This window comes from Oryctolagus cuniculus, chromosome 16 (genome assembly GCF_051225735.1).
Source record: "Oryctolagus cuniculus isolate XC-2025 breed Fujian yellow rabbit chromosome 16, ASM5122573v1, whole genome shotgun sequence".
NCBI classification, from domain to species: domain Eukaryota; kingdom Metazoa; phylum Chordata; class Mammalia; order Lagomorpha; family Leporidae; genus Oryctolagus; species Oryctolagus cuniculus.
In genome coordinates, this window is record NC_142882.1 from 66,071,706 (window position 1) to 66,096,692 (window position 24,987).

General features: G+C 43.1%; 1 long non-coding RNA gene across 16 annotated transcripts in view; it reads right to left on the reverse strand.

The window, feature by feature from the left end:
* LOC103349454 (uncharacterized) overlaps positions 1-24,987 on the reverse strand; it is a 165,708-nt gene that overhangs the window by 110,500 nt on the left and 30,221 nt on the right. For 14 of the 16 annotated variants that reach the window (XR_016222662.1, XR_016222660.1, XR_016222661.1 and 11 more), the window contains exon 2: positions 14,531-14,701. This is a non-coding gene — a long non-coding RNA (uncharacterized LOC103349454). Of the gene's footprint in view, positions 1-14,515; positions 14,702-24,987 lie in introns of all 16 variants that reach the window. The other 2 variants (XR_016222659.1, XR_016222655.1) reach the window with 1 other exon arrangement.

A 24,987-nucleotide genomic window follows, 5' to 3' on the forward strand; every position in this document is an offset into this window, starting at 1 on the left:
GCCGCGGCTCACTAGGCTAATCCTCCGCCTTGTGGCGCCGGCACCCCAGGTTTTAGTCCCGGTCGGGGCGCCGGATTCTGTCCCGGTTGCCCCTCTTCCAGGCCAGCTCTCTGCTGTGGCCAGGGAGTGCAGTGGAGGATGGCCCAGGTGCTTGGGCCCTGCACCCCATGGGAGACCAGGATAAGTACCTGGCTCCTACCATCACATCAGCACGGTGCACCGGCCGCGGCAGCCATTGGAGGGTGAACCAACAGCAAAGGAAGACCTTTTTCTCTCTCTCACTGTCCACTCTATCAAAAAACAAACAAACAAAAAAAAAAAACAATGAGATATCACCCCATCCCTGTCAGAATGGCTAAAATCCAAACACAAAGAGTAACAAATGATGGTAAGGATGAGGAGAAAGGGGAACACGTATACACTGTTGGTGGGAATGTACATTATTGTAGCCACTGTTGAAAACTGTGTGGAGGTTTCTTAAAAAACCAGAAGTACACTTGCTGTATGATCCAGCAATGCCATGAACACAGTGTATCAAAGAGATACCTGCACCACCATCTTTATAGCAGCACTGTTCACAATAGCCAAAATTTGGAATCAACCACAATGTCCATCATCAGATAACTGTATAAAGAAAATGTCTATGTATATATTGGAATATTATTCAGCTTTTAAAAATGAAATTCTACCATTTGCAGCAAAATGGACACAACTGGAAGACATCAGACAAATACCATTTGTTCTCCCTTATATGTGGGAGCTAAATTTAAAAAAAAAAAAAAGAAAAGAAAAAAGGGAAGTCTGTGTGTATCAGTATTGCTTCAAATATAGCTTTTAAAACTTTGTTGTAGGGCTGGCGCTGTGGCTCACCTGGTTAATCCTCTGCCTGTGGCGCCGGCATCCCATATGGGTGCCAGGTTCTAGTCCCAGTTGCTCCTCTTCAAGTCCAGCTCTCTGCTGTGGCCAGGGAGGGCAGTGGAGGATGGCCCAAGTGCTTGGGCCCTGCACCCACATGGGAGACCAGGAGGAAGCACCTGGCTCCTGGCTTCGGATTGGGGCAGTACCAGCCATGGTGGCCATTTGGGGAGTGAACCAACAGAAGGAAGACCTTTGTCTCTGTCTCTGTCTCTAACTCTACCTGTCAAATAAAAAATTTTGTTGTATACCCTTGTGAAGCCAATGGTTGGGAATGATATAGTACTATAGTTTTAATGATCTCTGATTACTTTAAAATTTACTGTATATGGGTGAAATGGTCATTTTTCCATTCAATTATTCTTTATAGTCATTGTCTATATTCCAACTAGGGTCTTTTTGATTTTTACTTGTTAAACTTCGTATTCAATGAAGTTTGAACCTTTTATTGTTATGTAAATTTAACATGCTATCTCAAAAACAAAAAAGGCGGGGGGGGGGAAGAAGGGTGGGAGGGAGAGAAGGAGGACACGAATATCATTATTTTCTTAAAATTGCATCTACAAATCACATTGAACCTGTTACAAGTTAAAGTTAAATTTTATTTTTTTTAAGCAGACAGGGAATATTCCAGAACCCAAGAGCTAAAGGAAGTTAGGACCAGTAACTAGAGAGCCATTATAAACTAGACAGCTGCCCATAAGTCAATCTTTCTTTCTCTCGTGTGCATGTCTATGTCTCTCCTTCCCTTCCTCCCTCTCTTTGTCTTCTCTTTGCACATATCTGATCCAGTTCTATCTTTCTGCAAACCAGCATCCTTGCTCTTCTGTGAATATGCTGGAATGTGATCCTCAGGTCTGTTCAGCTATGACCAAACACAACACAACAAAAACTCAGATCCTGGGTTCTACTCTTGACCATGGTGTAATTTAATAACAGTCAGGGGCTGGGTCACGAAACCACCCTACATTACACCATGGCCGTTGCTGATGTGGCACCCACCCACCCAGCCAGTGCCCCTCCTTCTGTCCCCTCACCCCAGCCACCTGCACTGACCTTGCTGCCCTCTTTCATCCCCAAGCCTTCATGCAAACTCTCCCTTAGGCCAAGAAGTATACTTTCTTTTCCCTTCTCCTGGATGACTCCTCCTTGCCTTCCAGGTCCTCAAGGAGGTTTAGTGTCCTCCCTCCAACACATCTTCCAAGACAAAGTTAGATGCTGCTCCTCCATACTTCTACAGCTCCCTGGATAACCACAGAAGTGAGCAGGATTGAATCTGTACTTGTCTGCCTCTCCAGCTCACCTGTAAACTTCTCAAGAGCAGTTTTCCCAGAACCTATTTCTGTGCCTACCCAGCACATTTTCAGTGATCAATAAAAACTTGCCAAATAAATGATTCTTTCAACTCACCAGACTATGTCCTCCTCTGCTCCACCCAGCTGAGCTTTAAAATCAATCATTCCAACAACAGCTTCACAAACTTTCTCAATCCGCTCACTCTGTATTATTCTCTACCAGAACTGGTCATTCTCCATCTCAAATCAGCTCAAACCTCTTTCTTCCTAAGCTGCCCAACACTGCTGGCCAAATTGTGTACAGAGATGCTGGATGATACCATTTCAATCAAAGGTATCCAGTCTCTGCAGAGCAATGAGTGCAGTTTGGCAATTCTGTTAACTTTCTCTAGTCTGGTACATTTTCCATCCATTAGGCAGTTGTTCTGGAAATTTTCCTGGGGTGGAGTTTAATTTAAGTCTCGTTTGCTGCCAACATGCTCTAATCTGTCTGGATATGTTGAGCGTTATCAAGACAGGGTCCTCTGAAATTTGCTGACAAGGGGTCATGTCCATAGCTGGGGCTTAGCCTATATAGTGGGTTGGAGGGAATGATGGAATCTGAAGATCTCTTCAAACAGAACTTTTGAAAAGTTGCACTAGAAACAGCCTTAGTCATTAGAACATAAGTAGGGATTCTGAGAACAGCAAAGTGGCTCTTATTCAAATGTATGCCTATGTCAGTCCTCAAGGGCTTGTCTGTACAGTCACAGGCCACTTAATGAGCGGCACGTGGGATGGCAGAGGCCGAGAGTATAGATGTGTCCCTGAGCACGTTAAAGACACTCTGGTAACTTTTTTAACATAGAAACCTTTTATTTAGGGTACACAAACTTAACTCATTTCATATATACATATTTAGAAACACACCCTACTCCCACCCTACTCTCCCACCCTCTTCCTCCTCCCTTTCCTATTCCCATTCTTATTTTATACAAGGATCAATTTTCAATTAGCTTTATACTTCTAAGTAAAGAGTTTAACAAATAGTTTAACAAATAGTATGAAAAAAAATGTTCCTCAACAGTGGAGACAAGACTGTTCAAAAACCATCGCATCTCGAAGAATCAATACCTCTTCAACAGATCACCTTTTAGGCACTCTATTAGGGTAACTCCTTTTTTTGGGGGAGGGGGGGTGATGGATCTAGTGAAAAAGGGGCTGCAGAGGTAGAGTGACCTGGCTTACACTTTCCTACTGAACTTCATCTGGCCCTCCCCCTAGGCAATGAATTTGCCTCCCACTAAGCAGAGGAAATAAAGAGCTTGAGATAGTCTTCCACAATTTCTTACCTCACCTCCAAATACCTAAGCCTCAATTTTTGACCTGCATCACTATGACAAGAATGACAAGGATTGGACAAAGAGCACACACGGGAGCTCTTGCCACGGGAGATGCTGGTGGAAAGAAGCACAAGTGGAACATGCATTTCTCAGGCTAGGTTGGATGATCTGTGCGGAAAATTGAGAGAAAAATCTAAGCATCATTCTACGCACCAGTATCTCCCTTTTTTTTTTTAAGATTTGGTTTTTTTTTTTTTTTTAAGATTTATTTTATTTATTTGAAAGAGTTACAGAAAGAGGTAAAGACAGAGAGAGAGGTCTTCCATCCGCTGGTTCACTCGCCAGATGGCTGCAACAGCCAAAACTGCACCGATCCAAAGCCAGGAGCTTCTTCTGGGTCTCCCACGTGGGTGCAGGGGCCCAAGGCCACAGCAGAGAGCTGGATCGGAAGAGGAGCAGCCTGGACTAGACCCGGCGCCCATATGGGATGCCGGCGATTCAGGCATTAACCCACTGTGCCACAGGGCTGGCCCCCATTATCTCCCTTTAATAATAGTTCCTTCTTGAGGACAGCAACCATATCTTGGTAATATTTGTGTTCCCATTAACAAGTGCCTGGCCCCTCATAAAAGCAAGGTAAATAAATGAATGGGTAGATGATTTAATCCATCACCTAACTCTGATGATTTGATGTTTTCTAAAAAAGAAATGTAAAAAAGACAGGCTTATAGTTACTATAGTCTGAATGCCATTCAAAATCATTATGTTGAAACTCAATCATCACTGGGATAGTGTTAAGAGATGGGTCCTTTAGAAGTGGGACTAGTCGTGTGACAAAACAGGTGTCAAGGGAGTTTTTGCCTCTCTCCACCCCTTCCTTCTACTAGGTGAGGATGCAACAAGGTGTGTGGATAGAGTTGCAGCCTGCCTTCAGCATAGAGCCTCAGACTCCAAGAGGGGAGGAAAAGCTCACTCCAATCCGAGCTGTGTCTACATCAATGCTTCGCCATATTTTTTCATCCCATGGCCCCTCTGGAAAAGCCTTATTTGCCACAAGTCCTCCAGCGCATGAAGGGTGAGGGTTTGGAGGGAGTGGTTTGCCAGTTGAGCGAGCCAAGCTTTCAACGAAAAGACACAGAGCAAAGCTAGTAAAGTAAGAAGCAGGAGGAAAATAGAAGAAACAGCACCTTTCACAAACACAAAGCCAGCCGGTGGCAGCCACGGGTGTGGGGAAGGGCCTGACAGCTTACTTGAGCAGAGGTTCAACTCAGGGAGGGAGAAGTGTCACCTGGTATCATCTAGTAGGAATTCCTTTTTCAAGCAAATTATTTGATCAAAATGTCCTCCCAGAAATTAATCTTCCTGAGCTTGCAAGTAAGATGAACTAGGGTTCTTGTTAAGTCATGGCTAGAAAAGTTGGATTGGATGGCAAAGCAATAACATTAAAAGCAGTAGGTCCATTATTTCTTCTCTCCAGATTGACATTTATCAATAAATATCAATTTCTACCTGGTCTAGACATGTGATATTTAGTTATACATGTCACATTTATAGTGAAAAGTTCACTGACCAAAAAAAGATAAAATATAATGTAAATCATTTAAATATTTTCTTTATTAGATTTCATTTTCCAGCTGTTTTAATGTAATAGAATTTTTTCCCTTAATTTTAAACTATGTAATCCTTTGACTGAACCATGATTATTTTTCCAGCCCAATGGACTTTTTCTGTCAATGGCAATTAAACCCACCAAGATGATTTCTAACATTTTAGATTCTTGTTTTCCCAGCTGCATATCAGACATTTTGTTCAAGTCGACCAAATTTTGTTGGGAAAATTTTATTTGATAATATAGGATCTAAAGTACCCAAATTAAAATGCAAACATCTTAAGGGTGTGCCAATTGCAAATGTTTTATTATGTCATTTCTAAAGAGCTTTGCACACATTGATAAAGAAAAGCAGACCTGTTGATCTTGACTTTGATGTTTTGTTTTATTTAAGTATGTTTTTGTGATTCACATTTTCCCTTGCTCTAATGTAGATCTCCAAAAATTTATTATTTGTACATTTTTCTACAGTATTTTAAATCTCATTATTTCAAATTATCATTCCCCACCACTTAGTGAGACTAGGTAAAACTTTCAGGAAACAGTGAACCCATCTACACAAACAAGAACAAGTCCTACATTTTAAAGTTCTTTTCAAATCATAGAATAGCCCTATGAGAATAAAATACTAAGGTTTGATTCATCCTTTCATCCCTTCTTTAAACTATGCAAACCAATCTGAAGTATTAAGTAGCTTCAAATGGGTTTCACTATGTCACAACTTGAACTATAGTCTTTCATTCCTCTACAATAGGATCAAATTCATTGAAACACAGTCCAAGTTGTGCTACACTTTCACCTAAAATTTCATCCTTTTCTCCCTGGTTTTTTTACTTAGCAATCTAAAACAATTAGATTCCACCAATAAACAATAAGGAGTACCTGAAGCAAATACTGAGAATGAAAATATTAATAAAACTCTTTGTTCTAGAGTAAGATCTCTGTTCTAAATACCCAGATAGAAAAGACAAACCAGCTCATGCTCTGTTGCAGTGGATTTGTTCTGAGAGGAGGAGCGTGGTTGGGGCAAGAGGCGCGGAGTCACCACACAGACCCCAGGAGTCAGGTGAAAGCAAGCCAGAAGGGAGCAGCCTGCAGACTCATTTATTTCAGTTGGTACAGCAGCTTAAATAGCCAAGGCAGCCAATCTGGTCAAGGGGCGGCCTATGCCCTAACCAATCACAGCCTGTTGCCAGGCAGTTTCTGTTGCCAGCTGCCATCTTGGCAGGGCCTTCTCATTCTACCACAGTGCTCTACTAGGCCCACTTCAGGGACTTGGTCAAGAGGAACTGAAGCATCATTTTCCATCTCACTTTAACTGAAGACTCGATCTGAAACAATCGTACTTTTCTTTCGTTTGAACTTTTTCCTTTATCTGAGTAGTCATCCCTGAGTATACATGGGAGGCTGGTGCCAGGACACTCCCAAAGATATCAAAATCCAGATGCTCAAGTCCACTGTACAAAAATGGCCTTTTAGAAAGCATGTAGTGGCCGGCGCCGTGGCTCACTAGGCTAATCCTCCGCCTTGTGGCGCCGGCACACCGGGTTCTAGTCCCGGTCGGGGCACCGGATTCTGTCCCGGTTGCCCCTCTTCCAGGCCAGCTCTCTGCTGTGGCCAGGGAGTGCAGTGGAGGATGACCCAAGTACTTGGGCCCTGCACCCCATGGGAGACCAGGAAAAGCACCTGGCTCCTGGCTCCTGGCATCGGATCAGCGCGGTGCGCCAGTCGCAGCGCCGGCCGCGGCAGCCATTGGAGGGTGAACCAACGGCAAAAGGAAGACCTTTCCCTCTGTCTCTCTCTCTGTCCACTCTGCCTGTCAAAAAAAAAAAAAAAAAAAAGGCATGTAGTTATTCCTTTGGCCACATAATGCACATCTACAACACAGGTGATCCTGTAGACATCAAGTATTGTTCAGAAGGGAATGCCGCACTTAAGGCAATCTTCCCCACCCTGCACCAGGGGAACTATTAGGTACAACAACACGGTGCTGATTAAGTCCTGGGAGGAATTTAACGATTTCCATTCCCATAAAGCTCTCCATCCACCAATATCCCAGAAGAGGAAAGGCGAGAAGAAAAACAGTGGGCCACACGCATATCTATCAAAACCCCTCAGTTCTTTGCTGAGATGCCTGCCTGGTCTATCAGATGTATTCTCTTCATTAAATTTTGCCAGCTCACTTACTTTAAAAAAAAAAAAAAGAAAAAAGAAATGCCCAGGAATGTTACCATGGCAAAAGTAGAAGAGTCTACAATGTTACCCAGTATACCATTGGCATTGTAAACAAACAAGTTACCAGCACATGTTGAGCGCATTAATCTCAGAGCTTAGAAAACTTACTGGAATCTCTGAAGGGAAAGGATCAGAAAATAAATGGAGCCAAAGAAAAAGGTACGTAGATTCAACCGAAGTGCTAGCCTGCTCCACCCAGAGCAGCACATTTTGTCAGAACCAATGGAAAGCAGCCTGAGATACCGGAACCCATTCTCTAGGAATTCATGGCATAGTAAGTATAAACAAAAATAAGACTTCTGGACTATCAATTTTTTTAAATGAGTGTAGTCTTTGCATATCATCCATGCACATCCTCCCATACAATCTAAATCCTTTCTAAGTTACTTATAATACCTAATGTAAACTAAATGCCAAGTAAATAGTTGTTATACTGTGTTGCTTGGGAGATAGTGACAAGTAAAAAAGTCTGTACATGTTTGGTACAGATGCAATTTTTTTTTTGTATTTTCATTCATCAGTTGGTCAAATCCACAGATGTGGACCCCACGGATAAAGGGACCTGACTGTATAAGCCCTTCTTTCTCAAGTCTACCACACAAGTTTGGGCAAGGCTATTTAGCTTTAACAAGATTAGCAGCTTCCATTTATTAAATTTGCTGCCAGGAAATGAACTAAGAACTTTAGCAAACAATTATGTTTTTGTATTTGTGTGTATTTAATTTGCACAATAGTCGCATAAAGGAGGTCTTACTGCCTACCTTACAAAAATGATAAAACCAAACTTTAGAAAATTCAACCCAAGAAAATGCCACAGGGAGACGTTAAACCCATGCCTATGTGGTCAGGAGTTCATGCCTTGAATCTTTCCACTCAAGATTCATATTGTATTTATTATGCATGCTCCATTCCTCTAATGTTTGTAAAACAAGAACATGGACCTCCAGTCCCAGAATCACCAATGTAAGCTCTTCCCATTCAAATCAATATCCAGGACAAAATTTATCCAAATTTTGAGCTGTTAGAGACTTCCAGAATTTTCCAAAGTGGAAGTGGGCAATAAAGACGATATGTCATGCATGATCCGTGACAATCATTTATTCCCGGGAGTTGAGAGAAAGAAATAACAACAACAACATTTGCCTCTGCATACTTCTCCCACCCTGGAGGCTCAGAGGAGCATTAGGGGCTGTATTTTGAAGACTGGTTCCAAAATGCAACTCAACCCACACATATAACAAAATGTTACTATCTTTTGAGAATCAAAGTGGCTTCACTCAAATCTAAATATCTTTCTGCGCAGTAAAATCACTGATATGTTTTTAAAAGCAAGAAAGTTGGACATTTACAGCTGTAAAAAGTTCTATTTACTTCCACAGCACTTGCATGTAATAGAGCACTTTGTAGCAGTACACTGTGAAGGTTGTTAAAGAGCTTCGCTAATACACAGACACACTTTGATAGAACGAAAAAAGGAAGAAAAAATGTAGCACTCTTTCAACTGAACAGAAGTTTTCTTTAATTTGTAACAAAGAAAAAAATAAGAGTTCCTCCTAAAACAACATCTGTGTAAAGCTATGGAATTGTGCTATTTCAATCAGTGTTTCAAACACCAGGGATTTTACATGACCATTTGTTACAACTTATGATTTAACCTCCTCAAATCTCATTCTCTACTGTTTACTTGCTCAAACGACATTTGATCTACTTTTCTTAATTGGACATTTTTCTAATAAACTGAAATAAAAAAGACAAAAGAATCAGGCATAATAATTGTAACTTTCCCAAAGGGGTGAAAGAACTACACAGCTTCCCACCCATAAAGCACTAAGCCATAAAGATGGAAATTTTCAAGAATTTCCAAAGCAGTAATTGATATATTTTGCCCATTTATGAAATTTGTCATTTCCAAAAAATTATTAAACATGAATTGGTATATTTATTGTTCATTTGTGGAACGCATGGAAACAGCTTCTTTAAGATTAGAAGAAAAAAAGCATAGAAAGTGAATTGTCAATAACTAAGTATTAACAATGTCATTGTCCTCAAAAGTTTGAAATTTCGAATTTTCAATAGGGCAAATAAACATTACCTGAAATAGTTTAAGATAAAATCAATTTCCATTTTTTTTATCATTAGCTGAAAGTTTTCTCTGTGGTCACAAATTTATTCCAATTTAAAGGTGCAAACAACAGATTGGTGTAACAGGCATCATTGCACAGAGGATTAAGCTGTCACCTGTGATGCCAGCATCCTATATTAGCACCGATGCCAGTCCTGGCTGCTCCACTACTAATCCAGCTCCCTGTAAATGTCCCCCTGGGAAAGCACCTGAACATGATCCAAGTACTTCGGCCACTGCCACCCACATGGGATATCCAGGTGGAATTCCTGGATTCTGGCTTCACCTCAACAAAGCTTGGCTGTTGAGCAACTAGGGGAGTAAACCAGTAGATGGAAGATATCTTTCTCTTTCCCTCCCTCCCCCATCTTTCCTCTTTCTGTAATTCTGCCTTTACAAATAAGTAAAAATTTTTAAAAATAGATTGGCCAGCATGGTATCAGTGATTAAGAATCTATCAAAGGTCAACACTATACTAATTATATTTCATGTATTATCTCATTTATTGTGATTTTCTTTTGAAATATGACAATACCAATGCCCATGAGGGTAACAGTGGCAGGCAGCAACAGAATATATTGGTAAAACTATCTTTTCAGCCGGCACCATGGCTCAATAGGCTAATCCTCTGCCTTGCAGCACTGGCACACCAGGTTCTAGTCCCGGTCGGGGTGCCAGATTCTGTCCCGGTTGCCCCTCTTCCAGGCCAGCTCTCTGCTATGGCCCGGGAGTGCAGTGGAGGGTGGCCCAAGTACTTGGGCCCTGCACCCGCATGGGAGACCAGGAAAATCACCTGGCTCCTGGCTTCGGATCAGCGCGATGCACTGGCCACAGCGCACCAGCTGTGGTGGCCATTGGAGTGTGAACCAATGGCAAAAGGAAGACCTTTCTCTGTCTCTCTCACTGTCCACTCTGCCTGTCAAAAAAAAATCTTTTTGGTTTGGTTAAGGTAGGTAGTTGTCCAAATAGAATAGTTTTTTCAAAAAAGATTTATTTATTTGAGAGGCAGAGTTACAGACAGAGGAAGAGACAGAGAGGTCTTCCACCTACTGGTTCACTCCCAAATGGCTGCAACGGCCAGAGCTGGACCAATCTAAAGCCAGGAGCTTCTTCTGGGTCTCCCACATGGGTGCAGAAGCCCAAGCACTTGGGCCATTTCCCATTGCTTTCCCAGGCCATAAGCAGAGAGCTAGATGAGAAGTAGAGCTCCTGGGACTCGAACCGGCACCCATATGAGATGCCAGTGCTGTGGGTGGAGGCTTAACCTACTATGCCACAGCACCAGCCCCAAATAGAATAATTCTGTGACTGTCACAAGCAATAACACTCTGATGAATAACCATCTGGTCACAGGGGAAGGTGAAGGAGACTCAAATATTATAGGCAAGGTCACTGTTCAGAATGCAGCAGGATCAGGCTGGTGCCATGGCTCAATAGGCTAATCCTCCGCCTGCGGCGCCGGGACCCCAGGTTCTAGTCCCAGTCAGGGCGCCAGATTCTGTCCCGGTTGCCCCTCTTCCAGGCCAGCTCTCTGCTATGGCCCGGGAGTGCAGTGAAGGATGGCCCAAGTGCTTGGGCCCTGCACCCCATGGGAGACCAGGAGAAGCACCTGGCTCCTGGCTTCAGATCAGCGTGATGCGCCGGCCGCAGTGTGCCGGCCGCGACAGCCATTGGAGGGTGAACCAACGGCAAAAAGGAAGACCTTTCTCTCTCTCTCTCACTATCCACTCTGTCAAAAAAAAAAAAAAAGAATGTAGCAGGATCCTAAACCCATGTCACATTTCATATGATCTTAAGGTCAACAACAAACAACTAATACTGGAAAAACATTGTGATAAACTTTCCCGCTCCTTCCACTTTGATGAGGACATCCACAAACTCTCCTTGAGTTCTATCCATCAGCAACTCAGGCCTTTCCATCCTTACTCGCTGGACTGTCTGTCCACCTCCTGCTCAATCTGTGAACTCTCACTTCCGCCAGGACCCAGCTCTCAGCCTCCCCTCACCTGCTACTCCCACGCTGCTCACGGTGCACTTGCCTTCTTTCCTCTTTTTTCCCTTCAGTTACTGCTTAGAATCTTGCTTCCCATCCAGACCTATGAATTCTTCAAGGGCCAGAATTATACTCATCTCTCCAGACGCCTGTTAAATTAGTGCAGTAACGATAATATTATTCTTATTTAGGTTGAAGGCGCTGAACTCAGCTATGATTTCCAGACCACATTAATCTATTAGGGTCCCTGTGATTCAGGAACTCACTAAAGTTGCTTAATGCATTACTCAGCCAGTTTATTGATTCCAGTTTTCATCTGTAATGCATGGCCTTGCCTTCTTCCCAAACAATATCTCAGTAAATGTAAGATAACTCAGCCTCACTTAAAACCTACCATTGGTTTCTGTGAGCTATTTAAGCACTTGCTTTTTATGAGCTCATTGCTTTGGGATCCACTGAAACTCTTGCTGTGTATGAAACTTGTAACATCATCACTCTGGGTTTCAGTGCCATTCCTAGCTAAGTAATCCCACCCATCTGTATCATCTATGCTGTGACATCAAATGAACCCAGATTTCTTGGAGGTGCTGTACATAAAAGTTTATGTTTTGCTCACATAAAGTTCAGTTTAGTCTTTAGAGAGCAAGGTTGTCCTCTATCCAGTAACTGCAGCAGGGAAAGAGAGTAAAAGAGATACGGAAAACTGTCATCACCCACAAGGGACTTCTGTTGCTTCCACCCAGCCCATTGGCCAGAAATGGCCACACCGTCCTAACCCATTTGCACAGGAAGCTGGGAAATGTACAGAAGCACACATTCATCAACATTTATGACTGACCCGTCACCCCGTAAGTTCCAACTCAAACATTTCCTCAAGTTCCAGAGTTTTCTCCTAACTTCCCCCAGACTGATGGGGTCTTATCTTTGCAGCAACTTCTCAGCAGCTAATGACCTATGTCCATGCCTTTCTGTAGTTTATATCCTCTGCTATGGATGAAATGTGCTTGTTTTAGCCATACTTGCCCAACCCTGGCCTCCTGGTAGAAGGGAGCTATGTTATATTCAGCTTTAAGACTCCCTTTAAAGCCTAGTACAGCTCAAGAATGTTTGCTGAGTTCACAAGAATCAGATGGGGACCAAGGAATATGGGAATCCAAAAAGTGCCTTTGAGAAAATAGAAAAATATACAAATAAAAACCAACAAAGTTTATTGAAATTCACTCTTTAGAAAACACATCCCCATTTTCTCATGCTTGGTGGACATAGCAAGATGGCATCATTTGAAAACATTGGCCATGACTGAACTATATATAACAGATTTGTTTAATATTGGCAGTTTTAAAAATATATTCTTTTGAACAGTCTCTTCAAGGCATAGCTCTTCCTCCCAGCTCTGCTTTAAAAGTTAGAAGGCAGCTTTCTGTCCATTCCAAATCACCAGAAGTAAAGTATCAAGTCATAAATGCCCCCCAGTGACTGACTGTGCTAGCTGGTGTGTTTTCCCCCCTTCTACTTTGCAGAAAGAAAAGACAGTAAAAGTTCCTTCAGTGAGCTGCCAAGGTGCTCCCAGGCCATTGTGCAGAATCATTGTCAGGTTAAATTAGGGAGTACAGACTCCATGAGTGTAAAAAAATCAATACTTGATGGAAGATTGCTCCCCGGAAAATCTGTTTTGATTCCAGGATTAATTCGCGACCAAAGGCTTGTGCAAAATGACATGCCATTAGTCAGAAAATGAACACATTCTATCCTTGAAATTGGATGGAAATATGTCAGCTGATTGACCCATTCATTCTCCTCACTCTCTGGGCAGAAAGAGTGGGTGTGGTAGCCATGTGAATTAGTGCCCCAAACCTGGCCTATTTTCGAAACAGGGTAAAAAAAAATATTTTTAAGTCCAATGTGAATTGGGAGTAGTCTCTAGGCCATTGTGGGAGAGCTACTGCAAATGTGTTTCGTCAAGGCAAATGCATTTGTCTGGAAGACCTGACTCTCTTGAGTTTTCTAAACCTCAGAATAAACCCTACTAAAAATCTTAAAATAAAACAAAGATTTCCCCCTCAAAGCAGTGACCTGCAATATTAATGGCAACGTAATTTCTTTGTCATATGTAAAGTAACACTCCTTGCACTCTTGTCTGTCAGATTTCAACTGAAACTTTTGCAAGAGGCACATCCCAGTGTCCCAACTGTGCCAACACTATGGGTCTTCAAGACCTTCCCCGACTTGGCAGTTAGGTCAACAGCGGGAGTGGATTCCAACTCATTGACTTTATTACATGTAAAAGTCACTCTCTCTTTACCTCCTTCAAGCCAAATTAAATGTGAATCAGATGATATCAGTCATCAGGAGGTCTGCTTCTCCAGCCCACAGTGCTGTAAAGGCCCCAGGAGCTTAGAGCAAAATAGCCAGACCACCCCTCTGTTTGTCCAGCCATGCTGGTCACCACCAATAGCTTCATAACCACACGGTCCCTTAAATGCAGGGGCCTACTATTTCACTCAGGTGCAGAAAAACTCCTTAACCTTTGAGTTTCGGTGCCAAGGATCAGCCTTCTTACGCCTCTGCATTCCACACGTCCATCATCATCTTTCTCCAGCACACACCTCTACCTCCTCAATCATCTCATCATTGCAAAAAACCAACACAAGGAAAAGGAGTAGTTTTCAAACATAAATCTTTCTATTCTTTTTGGCAAGAGCAAAATTCCTGCTTAGCTGTTTCGAAAAGAAGAGGGAAATCAAGGGAGGACAAACCCATGAGCATACTGCTGATCCACACACCCACAGACAGGCCTCAAAGGCTGCTTCTGTGATGTCTCCATCAAAGCTTCTTGTCCCTGCCACTTCCTCTCCCACCAAGGCACGTGTCTCATCTCCCTGGGCAGGACACTTTGATCTACTTCCTATTGAAATCTGGGCCCACATTAGGGCTCCTAACAGTGTCAAACATGCTGAATGTGTGGAACCAGATGGGGGTCGCAACATTAGATGTTTGTATTCACTTTGCCAGGGAAGAACTCACCAAGCTGAAGCTCACCTCATTCTTCTGCAGATCCAGCAAAGGCAGCAGTCACAGAGCTAACAACCAGGTGGTAGGAACAGTCCCAGCAGGAGAGGACTGCAGGGCTGAGTCTCACCACCCATGGCGACTTCATTAGAATCCTTTTACTCAGGCGTAAAGTGAGATGGCAGAAGATCATTTTGAAACCTGCATTTAAAAAAAGAAAAGCTTCAAAATTGCTGTGTGGGCATGGATACTCCTGATGCAGAGAACTCCTTGTTATCCCAGCTTAACTGCTCACCCTCCAGACTGTAGCATGTGTCAACAATATTCCACATTCAGGGAAGAAGAAAGGACCTTGGAGAAGAACACAAATGCTGGCACCCAATGAATGGCACTGCAGCCCAGGGCCCAGCACAGGCATCTAACTCCAACAATCAGTTTACTAGAGCAGCCTAAGAATCTTAGGCACTTGAATTAGTGACTCAGAGGCAACTCTACTCAACTGCTGTATCACTACTTTAAATTACTATTAGAAAATTATTTTGAGTATTCAGTCTTTTAAAAATATGGATTATTCCACTAAACAAACTGAAAGACTAAAGAGTTATATGAGAAATTTCCTTCATTCTTGCTTGTAAATGAAAATGCTTGTAATGAAAAAAATATCAGTCATACTAAATACTAATACATTCTAGTAAAACATAGTAATCATGTATATTCTTGTGTCTGGTTATAGAAAATGCCAGGTTTATCATAAAAAGATTTCTGAACAAATGGAAAGACTACTATCAGCATCCAGTTACCCCTAAACATGACAGGACACTTTCAACTGGAATTAAAACCACAATCTCTATGAACTTTTCCTGAGTAAATGAAGACTGAGAACCTGGCATTAAGATTTATTACACTGATTACACACACAAAAAAAATTCTGCATTCATAGAAAAATCTTAAAGTTCTGTTACCAAACATCTCTCTCTGTTCCTACTTTAGAACATTATACTACCATACACCAACAACATACCTAGCCAGTAGACTCATGAAGTGGAACACTTGATAGGGAATACAGAAACCTATATCCTTTGGCCAAGTCTTCCACTAGCCCCAGAATTCTAGAGTATTCTACAAAGCATGAGATTTTCCCAGCCATAGATAATTGCAAAGATAATGTTCTCAAAACTCTTGGTATTCTCTTTTGCATACATCAAAAAAGAGGTATTCTTAAACACATATGTGTGTTGAAAATGTACGATATGGAAGAAGAGCTAGTAAAACCCTGTCATGTGTCCAAATGTGACCCACCTTGAATGGCAAATGACTACTCCAAACAATGACTAGGTCCCCTCCACCCTTTTCATCTCCAATGCAATTTGATGCCAGAATTTTTAACTAATAATATTTGCTCATGGAGCTTAATTAACAGTGCCTGAGCGTACTCTTTGTTCACACTCTGATAACCTAGGCCAACCAGGTTGGCTGTGTTGACAGTGAAAGAGATAGTCAAGATGATATCTGCAATGAATCCACAAGTCTCTTTCCATATTCTAGAAGAACAGAATTCTCATTATATAATTTGGGAGGAGTAATCAAGAAGTAGAAGTTGTAGTGCTAGCAAGATTAAAAGGTGGTTTATGGAGAAAGCGCATGCTAACTCTGAAGCAATGTCTGTATGTGTCCTCTCAGAGTTACCAGCTTATTTGAATCATTTCCATTCAATCTTCTAAATGATTGGCCAACTTCCACCCAGCCAACTGAATCCAAATGGAGGCAGCAAAACTAAGTAAGGCAACCATAGCCACCATACAAGTCATTTTCTGGTCTGGAGTGTTCCATTTCTGGCACTGCTTTGTGAAGAAGTACAGAGATGTAACTCTACAGGCAAAATACAGGCAGCATGACAGTTAACCTAGACCTCCATGAGAACACATCAACACGCTCAGCTTTTCATTGTCCTCTGGATTTTGGCCACACCCAGAAGGTTGGGACCGTGGAAACCATCAGCAAGTTGTGAGGGGTACTACCACAGAGTTTGCTCTAGGTGCCCCGATCACCCCCCTACACACACAGAGCCAAGGCTCATGCTTTCCCAGCAGTGGAAAGCACAGTCATTACCACTGGCATCAGAGCTGAAAATCCTACCCCTCCCTATCCACCTGTCCACCTCTATTTTGGATCACAGAGCTGAACTTTGATAACTAATTCAGCTCTTAAGTGGCCTTTCCCTTCCTCCCATCTCAATCGTATTCACCTGGCTCACTAACAGTATATCCATTGAAAATGTTTTTTGGAAATCTTTGCTGTAAGTTGAAGCACGAAATGGTTAGGGAGGAATAATATTTGGAATCAGACTGAACCAGGATCAAGATCTGATTGGGAGAGATGGGCATTTGGCACAGTAGTTAAGATGCCACTTGATACTCTGGCTCCCATATCAGAGTTCCTGGTTTGTGTCCAGGCTCCTATGCTCCCAATATAGCTTCTTGCTAATGCAGACCATGCGAGACAGCAGATGACGACTCAAGTACTTGGCTTCATGCCACCCATAGGGGAGATCCAGATTGAGTTCCAAGCTCCTGGCTTCAGCTTGCCCCAGCCCTGGTTGTTGCAGTGAACAAGTGGGTGGAAGATCTATCACTGCCTCTCTTTCAAATTAAATGAAAACAAATAAAAGAATTGTATGACAAGATTGGGAAACCCTTGGGAAAATACTTAAAACTTGCTGAGCCTGACTTCCTGGTCTATTAGCCATCTGAAAAAGAGAGGTCTGACTCAAAGGATGGACCTTACTTAGCACTGGTTCATAGTAGATGTTAAATGTATTTTTTTTTTGACAGGCAGAGTGGACAGTGAGAGAGAGAGACAGAGAGAAAGGTCTTCCTTTGCCATTGGTTCACCCTCCAATGGCTGCCACGGCCAGCGCACCGCACCTATCCGAAGGCAGGAGCCAGGTACTTATCCTGGTCTCCGTGGGGTGCAGGGCCCAAGCACCTGGGCCATCCTCCACTGCACTCCCTGGCCACAGCAGAGAGCTGGCCTGGAACAGGGGCAACCGGGACAGAATCCAGTGCCCCGACTGGGACTAGAACCCAGTGTGCCGGCACCGCAAGGTGGAGGATTAGCCTACTGAGCTGCGGCACCAGCTGTTAAATGTATCTTAACCTCTCCCTTGCACCTTGGTCACTTTTCCATGTACTTACCCCATGCCTTTCCAAATATAGTGTGAGCTCCTTGAAAGAAATGACCACTTCCTCTCACTACGCAGTTCTAACATAGTGTGTTCTCAAGTTAAAGATAATTTGGTTTTAGGGCTGGTGTTGTGATGCAGTGGGTTACATCAGCATCCCATATGAGTGCCAATGCAAATCCCAGCTGCTCACTATCAGTCCAGCTCCCTGTTAATGCATCTGATAAGGCAGTAGAATATGGTCCAAATGCTTGGACCCTTGCAACCCAAGTGGGAGTCCTGGTTAGAATTCCTGGCTCCTGCCTGCAGCCTTGCCCAGCCTCAGCCATTGCAGCCACCTGGGGAGTGAACCAGCAGATAGAAGATCTCTCTCCCTATCCATCACTCTCTCCATCCTACCCTCCCTCCCCCATCCAGAATTCTTCCTTTCAAATAAATAAATCCTTTTAAAAAATAAAGACAATTAGGTTCAAATTCCAGTACCTCCCATCTGCCATTCCTGTCCTTTCCTGTGAAAGTTTGAATGACTTGTTGGATGTCATAGGTCCCAACTTCCTCTTCAGTTGGAGCTATAATAATCATCCCACAGGGTAGACCTGAGAATCAATGACATGAGTACCTAACACATTATAGGCACTTGGTAGGTGTTCCATGCACGAATAATTCCTTTCCTAATAAATGTTCTTCCATTTTGATATACTATATCTAAATAATGTTCTGGTTGACCCTTAATATCACAAGGGATGGAATTTATTCTTCAAGTTTTTGGTCAAAATTCTCCCAAACTATCACGTCCTCTCATTCACTGAACTCTGCAGGTTCCTGACTCAGAGGCCAACAACTTAGTGACTCATACTGCTGCTAAAAATTAAATCACTGGAGTCATGCATCGAGTAAAAAAAGTCGTTTTCAGGATTTATCTTTAATCCCAATTTCTATCTATCTTTTCTCCCCCAAAGTCATCCTCCATAAAGGAGGCAGCAGGAAAGACAACTTTAAGAAAAAAATCATTCATTTATTCATCGGTCTATCTGTTGAAAGGGATACAGAGATGAATTTACAAAGGCAAAAAAGATTGGCTGGTGTATGAAATCCCATACAAAGAAAAACTTGATGAAGATCTTGCCCCAAACTAAATTTCCCTGCAGAAGCCAGAACAATGAAACTTTGAACATAATCAAATTTCAGTTTCATTTAGGCATTTCTTAAATGAATTAGTTTGTGGGCCTTCCTACTTCAGTCTTATAAAGGACAGTGAGCGTTACGTGTGACTTTCCATCAGAGTTTGCAGATATAGTTCACAGGAGTTAATGACTTTTTTCTCTTCAATTTCACCTAGCAAGATAAAGCAGAGCTGCACAGAGTTTTCCTATAGCAAGCTGACTGCTCAATACCTTGCTACTTGCTCTGTCAATGCCATCAAAATATTGTTTAATAATTTAGGAACAACCATGTAATTTTCTTCCCCAGCAAGAGCAAATTAGGCACTTACTAAATAATTGAGGAAAATACTTAATTCTAGGGATGTCTTGAGAATGTGCTATTATTCAAAAAGAATTTAAAATAAAATTTTCCTTCAACTATACAACATGTTTTGTTTTCACGATATTTTCTTGCCTGGTTCTATCTTAAAAACTATCTCAGAGTTTGTCCCTCCACTCGAATTTCCTTATTCAAAAGTAGTCTACAAAAAAATAAATAAATAGGGGCCGGTGCCATGGCTCACTTGGCTAATACTCCACCTGCAGCGCCAGAATCCCATATGGGCCCCAGGTTCTAGTCCCAGTTGCTCCTCTTCCAGTCCAGCTCTCTGCTGTGGCCCAGGAAGGCAGTGGAGGATGGCACAAGTGCTTGGGCACCTGCACCCGTGTGGGAGACCAGGAGGAAGAGCCTGGCTCCTGGCTTCGATCAGCACAACGCGCCAGCCGTAGTGGCCATTTTGGGGGGTGAACCAACAGAAGGAAGACCTTTCTCTCGGTCTCTCCCTCTCACTGTCTGTAACTCTACCTGTCAAATAAATAAATAAAAAATCCTAAAAAAAATAAATAATGGTCTACAAGTGTCTATGCAGAGTGTGTGTGTGTGCTCTCCCTGGTCAAGATAATTTGGAAAGGTAGAAGGGGGTCCTGGGGTTAGACAAAACTCTCTTCTTGAGATCTGTTCCAACCTGGAACACGAATGGGCACGTCAAGAAGTTTCGGCCATTAGCGTGTTCTCATTTCAAATACTGAGAGGCTCTCATCACAGACACTCAGACTTGGAACCCTTTCTCCTGGTCACCTGCTGAAGAGGTGCTCGCTCACCCTCAGGCTGTGATCTCCTCATTCAGTCAGGTCCCCCTTAAATATCCTATTTGCAGCTGTCCAGGACATTTTACTACTAAACGTTCTGAATAGACTTAAGACCCGTAGGTCAGGGCCTACACAGTGGCACAGTGGGCTGGGCCTCTGCCAGTGGCACAAGCATCCATATGGGTGTGGGTTCATGTCACAGCTGCTGCTCTTGTTCTGATCCAGCTCTCTGCTATGGCCTGGGAAAGTAGATGATGGCCCAGGTGCTTGGGCCCCTGCACTCATGTTGAAGATCAAGAAGCAGCTCCTGGCTCCTGGCTTTGGATTGGCCCAGCTCCAGCCATTGCAGCCATTTGGGGAATGAAACAGCAAATGGAAGGCCTTTCTGTCTCTTCTTCTCTAACTCTTCATCTCAAATAAAATCTTAAAAAAATAAAGACTCATGGGTCAACATATTAACCTCTGACTTTACAAGGATAGGTAAAGAATGAAAGAATAGTACCAGGACTTGTTGCTATTTCAACAGTTACTTCTAGAATGCTATTGTCTCCCTGTACTCTCCCCAAAAGATTAACTACAAGAATAAGACCTTAAATTATTCACATAAGAGCATCCTCTCCGTCCAACTCCCCAGAATTTCCCCCATTAACCTAACATCAAGGGAGTGGAGAAAGCATCAGCCACCTCCATGTTCTCCTCCTCTCCCGATCTGGACTCATGACCAAGGGCCTCCCTAGGAGCTAACATCTTTCCAGTGCGCATTTTGTGCCAAGTCCTTACTGTCTGTCCAGAATGAAGGGTTTCTCAAGAATCCTCAAACTCTACCCCAGTTATTGGGACCCAAAAGTCATTCTATGTTATTCAGAATGATGTTCTAACTATGCCTACCTCTTGGGTTGTGATTCCAGGCAGCATCTTATACAAGCTGTCATGATCATGTGTATGATATAATGTATGTCAGATATATACATTATAGCAATCAAAATACTGTAATTAAGGATTATGTTAAACCTCATGTGAAATTTCTCAAGGAATATTAACATGCTCAGTAACACTTCTGTAAAAGTGATGCCTTTCCTTTCTCAGATATCCTGTGGCTTCAGAAAACTCACTATAAATCTCCTTCTCCAGACTCCGGGTCCCAGGTGCTCTTGGCACCTGTCCCATCCATGCAATTGTTGGCTTTTTTCCCCTTCCCTTCTCCTTTTATCATTCTAGTTTACTCCCTTTCTAGTGTATCATAAAATCCTGTGACCTGATTGACAAATAAAAACAGAGTAATAAATATGAAGCTTATAGTCTCACGAGGGAACACAAACAATAAAGCAAAAAGCTGGAAGCCAAAATTATCAGATGGAGTAGGCTTTCTGATAGATTTAAGTGCCACAAAGAAAACAGAAGATGGTGAAGCAAAAAGGGAAATAGTGAGGAAGAGTAGGGTCCCTGCAGCAGAGGCCGTCAGGGGCCAGCATGGTGGCACAGTGGGTTAAGCCAACATCACACATGGGCACCAGTTCGACTCCTGGCTGCTCCACTTCCAATCCAGCTCCCTGATAATGCACAGGAAATCAACAGAAAATGGCTCAAGTGCTTGGGCCCCTGCCACCCACATAGGAGATCTGGATTGAGTTCTAGGCAAATGGCTTGAGCCCAGCCCAGTCCCAGGATGTTGCTAACAGTTCTGTCTTTCTCTGTTTCTAACTCTGCCTTTCAAATAAACAAACTAACCTTTTAAAAGAAGAGGAGAAGGCACTCAGGAAAGAGGCTTCTGAGGAGAAAAATTTAAAACTGATATCTACATGACATGAATAAGATGGTCTTGCAAACAACTGGAAGAAAACATCCCTAGAAAGAGGAAGAAGATGTCTAGCATTCATTGTAGAGCTATCTCATCTTTAACTTTCTTCTACCAAAGCCCTGAAACCTGAGCATGGCTGAGATGGAATCCCTGAAGGAGGGGCTCTCCTAGGACTGCCAATCTTGACCAATATTCTCTGCCTCGCCTACAGGTATACTGCCCACCCCACGTACCTCAACTGCAGTCACCTGACTGGCTTGAGCTGATGATGTGTTATATACACCACTTCCAGGCAAAAGTGTTTACTGCCAAATGGTGCCTTACCCTGTCCTGTGTCTCCTCCCCCTGCTAGCTCTCCAGAAGTATTCCAGAAAATCACTGCTCTGTGCAACTGGACCCTGAAATGAAGAAGGCTGTGACATGGAACAAAGCCTTCAGGCAGCCCATTTGGGAAGTAATATGAGTAAGAAATCAATCTTTGATTTTTTAATGTTTATTTTTATCTACTTGAAAGGCAGAGTGACAGAAATACAAAGATCTTCCATCCACTGGTTTACTTCCCAAATTCCCACAATAGCCAGGGCTGTGCCAGGAGCCCACAGCCCCATCCAGGTGTTCTACATGAGTGGCAGGAACGCAAGCACTTGAGCCATCACCTGCTACCTCTCAACAATGCCTGGTTGAGGCCGGTGCCGCAGCTCACTAGGCTAATCCTCCGCCTTGCGGCGCCGGCACACTGGGTTCTAGTCCCAGTCAGGGTGCCAGATTCTGTCTCAACTGCTCCTCTTCCAGGCCAGCTCTCTGCTGTGGCCCGGGAAGGCAGTGGAGGATGGCCCAAGTCCTTGGGCCCTGCACCCACATGGGAGACCAGGAGAAGCACCTGGCTCCTGCCATCGGATCAGCACGGTGTGCTGGCCGCAGCGGCCATTGGAGGTGAACCAACAGCAAAAGGAAGACCTTTATCTCTGTCTCTCTCTCTCACTGTCCACTCTGCCTGTCAAAATTAAAAATAAAAAATAAAAATTAAATTAAAAAAAACAATGCCTGGTTGAAGCAGATGTGCAGAGACTCAAACTGACACCCCAATATGGTGTATTGGAGTCCCAAGCTGTATTTTAACTGGCTGAGGCACAGCAGCTGCTCCAACATTGCTTTAACCACTCTGTTTGGGGGTTGTTAGTGCAGCATAACTGCCCAACTTAACAGATACAGAATTCTTGGGCAGTACCCTAAAATATTCTGATGCCTCATCGCAGCCATAATTACTCTAAATTCCCAGAAAATACCACATGTGGTTTCTCAAGGAGTCCTATGTGTTAAGTTTCCCCTGCCTCCTCTTCTCACAGGCCCCCTATGCCGGTCTGACAGTGCCCCCTGCCCCTCCGAGGGTTGTCACCCTCTAGGCACAGCTGCAGCTTCTGCTGGACATTGCCACTTCCCTCCAGGCTGCTGTTTAGAATTCTGAAACACAGGTGGAAAGAATTCCCTTTTCTCGTTTTTTTGCACAAAATTATTAGAACATTAAGATAATGCTGCTCTTTAAGAAAATTTAGATTGATCAGCTTGTTGGGTTGTTGCTGTGGCTTTCCATTCGCCTTTCCCCTCATTGGGGCAAATTTGTGCTCCTAGTGAGCCAGAAGATAGCTGAGAGCTAGGCTGTCTGTTCAGAACCGCTCATCACCCCAACTCACTTGGCCTGATCTTTTTTTTCCATTTGCTAGTTTAATAGGGAAAGATGGATTTTTTAATGTTTTATTTGTTTAAAATCATAGATACTGAGATCCCCCATCTACTTGTTCATTCTACAAAGGCCTACAACAGCCAGGGCTGGGCCAGGTTAAAGCCAGGAACCCAGAATTCTATCTGGGTCTCCAATGTAGCTGGCAGGGAAAGAAACACTCAAGCCACCATCTACTGTGCTGACTCCCAGGGTACACATTAACAGGAAGCTGTACTAAAAATGGAAGTGGGCACATTCCCACAGACCTACCCCTAAGGCTGAAGCTAAAAACTTGCCATGGGACTCCCATCTTATGTGATAAAGTGGTCATATTAAGTGTGGAACTGATCATATACATAGGACCATCAGTCAAAGGGATAACATAAATAAGACCAAGTGCCTGATAATAACAAGAGAATTACAAAGGAGAGAAAGTTCCAACATGGGAAGCAGTCCACACAGCAGACTCATAGAATGACAAACACCCTAAACAGCACTCTGACCTCAGAATCAGCCCCTAAGACCTGACTGAAAACACCATGAGAGCATTTCAGGCATGGAAAGCCAAGACATAGTGGCAAAAATGGTTCTGCATGAAGGATCTCTGTGAGTGAGACCCATTGCAAATAAGGGCCCATCAAAGAAGGATGTACTTTCCTCTGAAGGGAGGAGAGAACTTCCACTTTGCATATGGCCCTGGCTAAAATCCAACAAAGTTTCTGAACTCAAAAGGCTTCCATAGCCTTGGCAACTCATCTCAAGAGCCTCAGATGATCACTGACATCATAAATAAGAGTGTCAATTGTTAAATCAACAACGGGAGTCACTGTGTACCTGCTCCCCATGCTGGACCTCTGTCCTCAAAGAGTTGAACTATGAAAGTTAACGATAAAACTGGTCTTCAAACTGTACTTTATACTTTGTGAGTCTGTGTCAGTACAAATAGTTGAAATTTGTCCCTAGTAAAGAGTTGGTCTTCTGTATATAAAGTCAATTAAAAACTAATCTTAATGGAAAATGGAACAAGAGAGGAAGTGGGAGGTAGGATGGGAGTTTAGGTGGGAGGGCAGGAATGGGGGGAAGAAACATTATATCCCTAAAAGCTGTACATATGAAAATTTGTATTCATTAAATAAAAACCTACAAAAAAAAATAGAGGTGGGACTTGACCCCAGGCACTCCCATAAGGGATGTGGGTGTTCCAAAGGTATCTTAACCAGTGTGCCAAATGCCCAACCCATGACCATGAAGAATATGAATTATTCTTCAAGAATTTTAGTCCCTCTTACAAATAATATTCTTGGCACACGCCACAGCTCACTAGGCTAATCCTCTGCCTGCAGCACCAGCAATCCAGGTTCTAGTCCCGATTAGGGTGCTGGATTCTGTCCTGGTTGCTCCTCTTCTAGCCCAGCTCTCTGCTGTGGCCCAGGAAGGCAGTGGAGGATGGCCCAAGTGCTTGGGCCCTGCACCCGCATGGGATACCAGGAGGAAGCA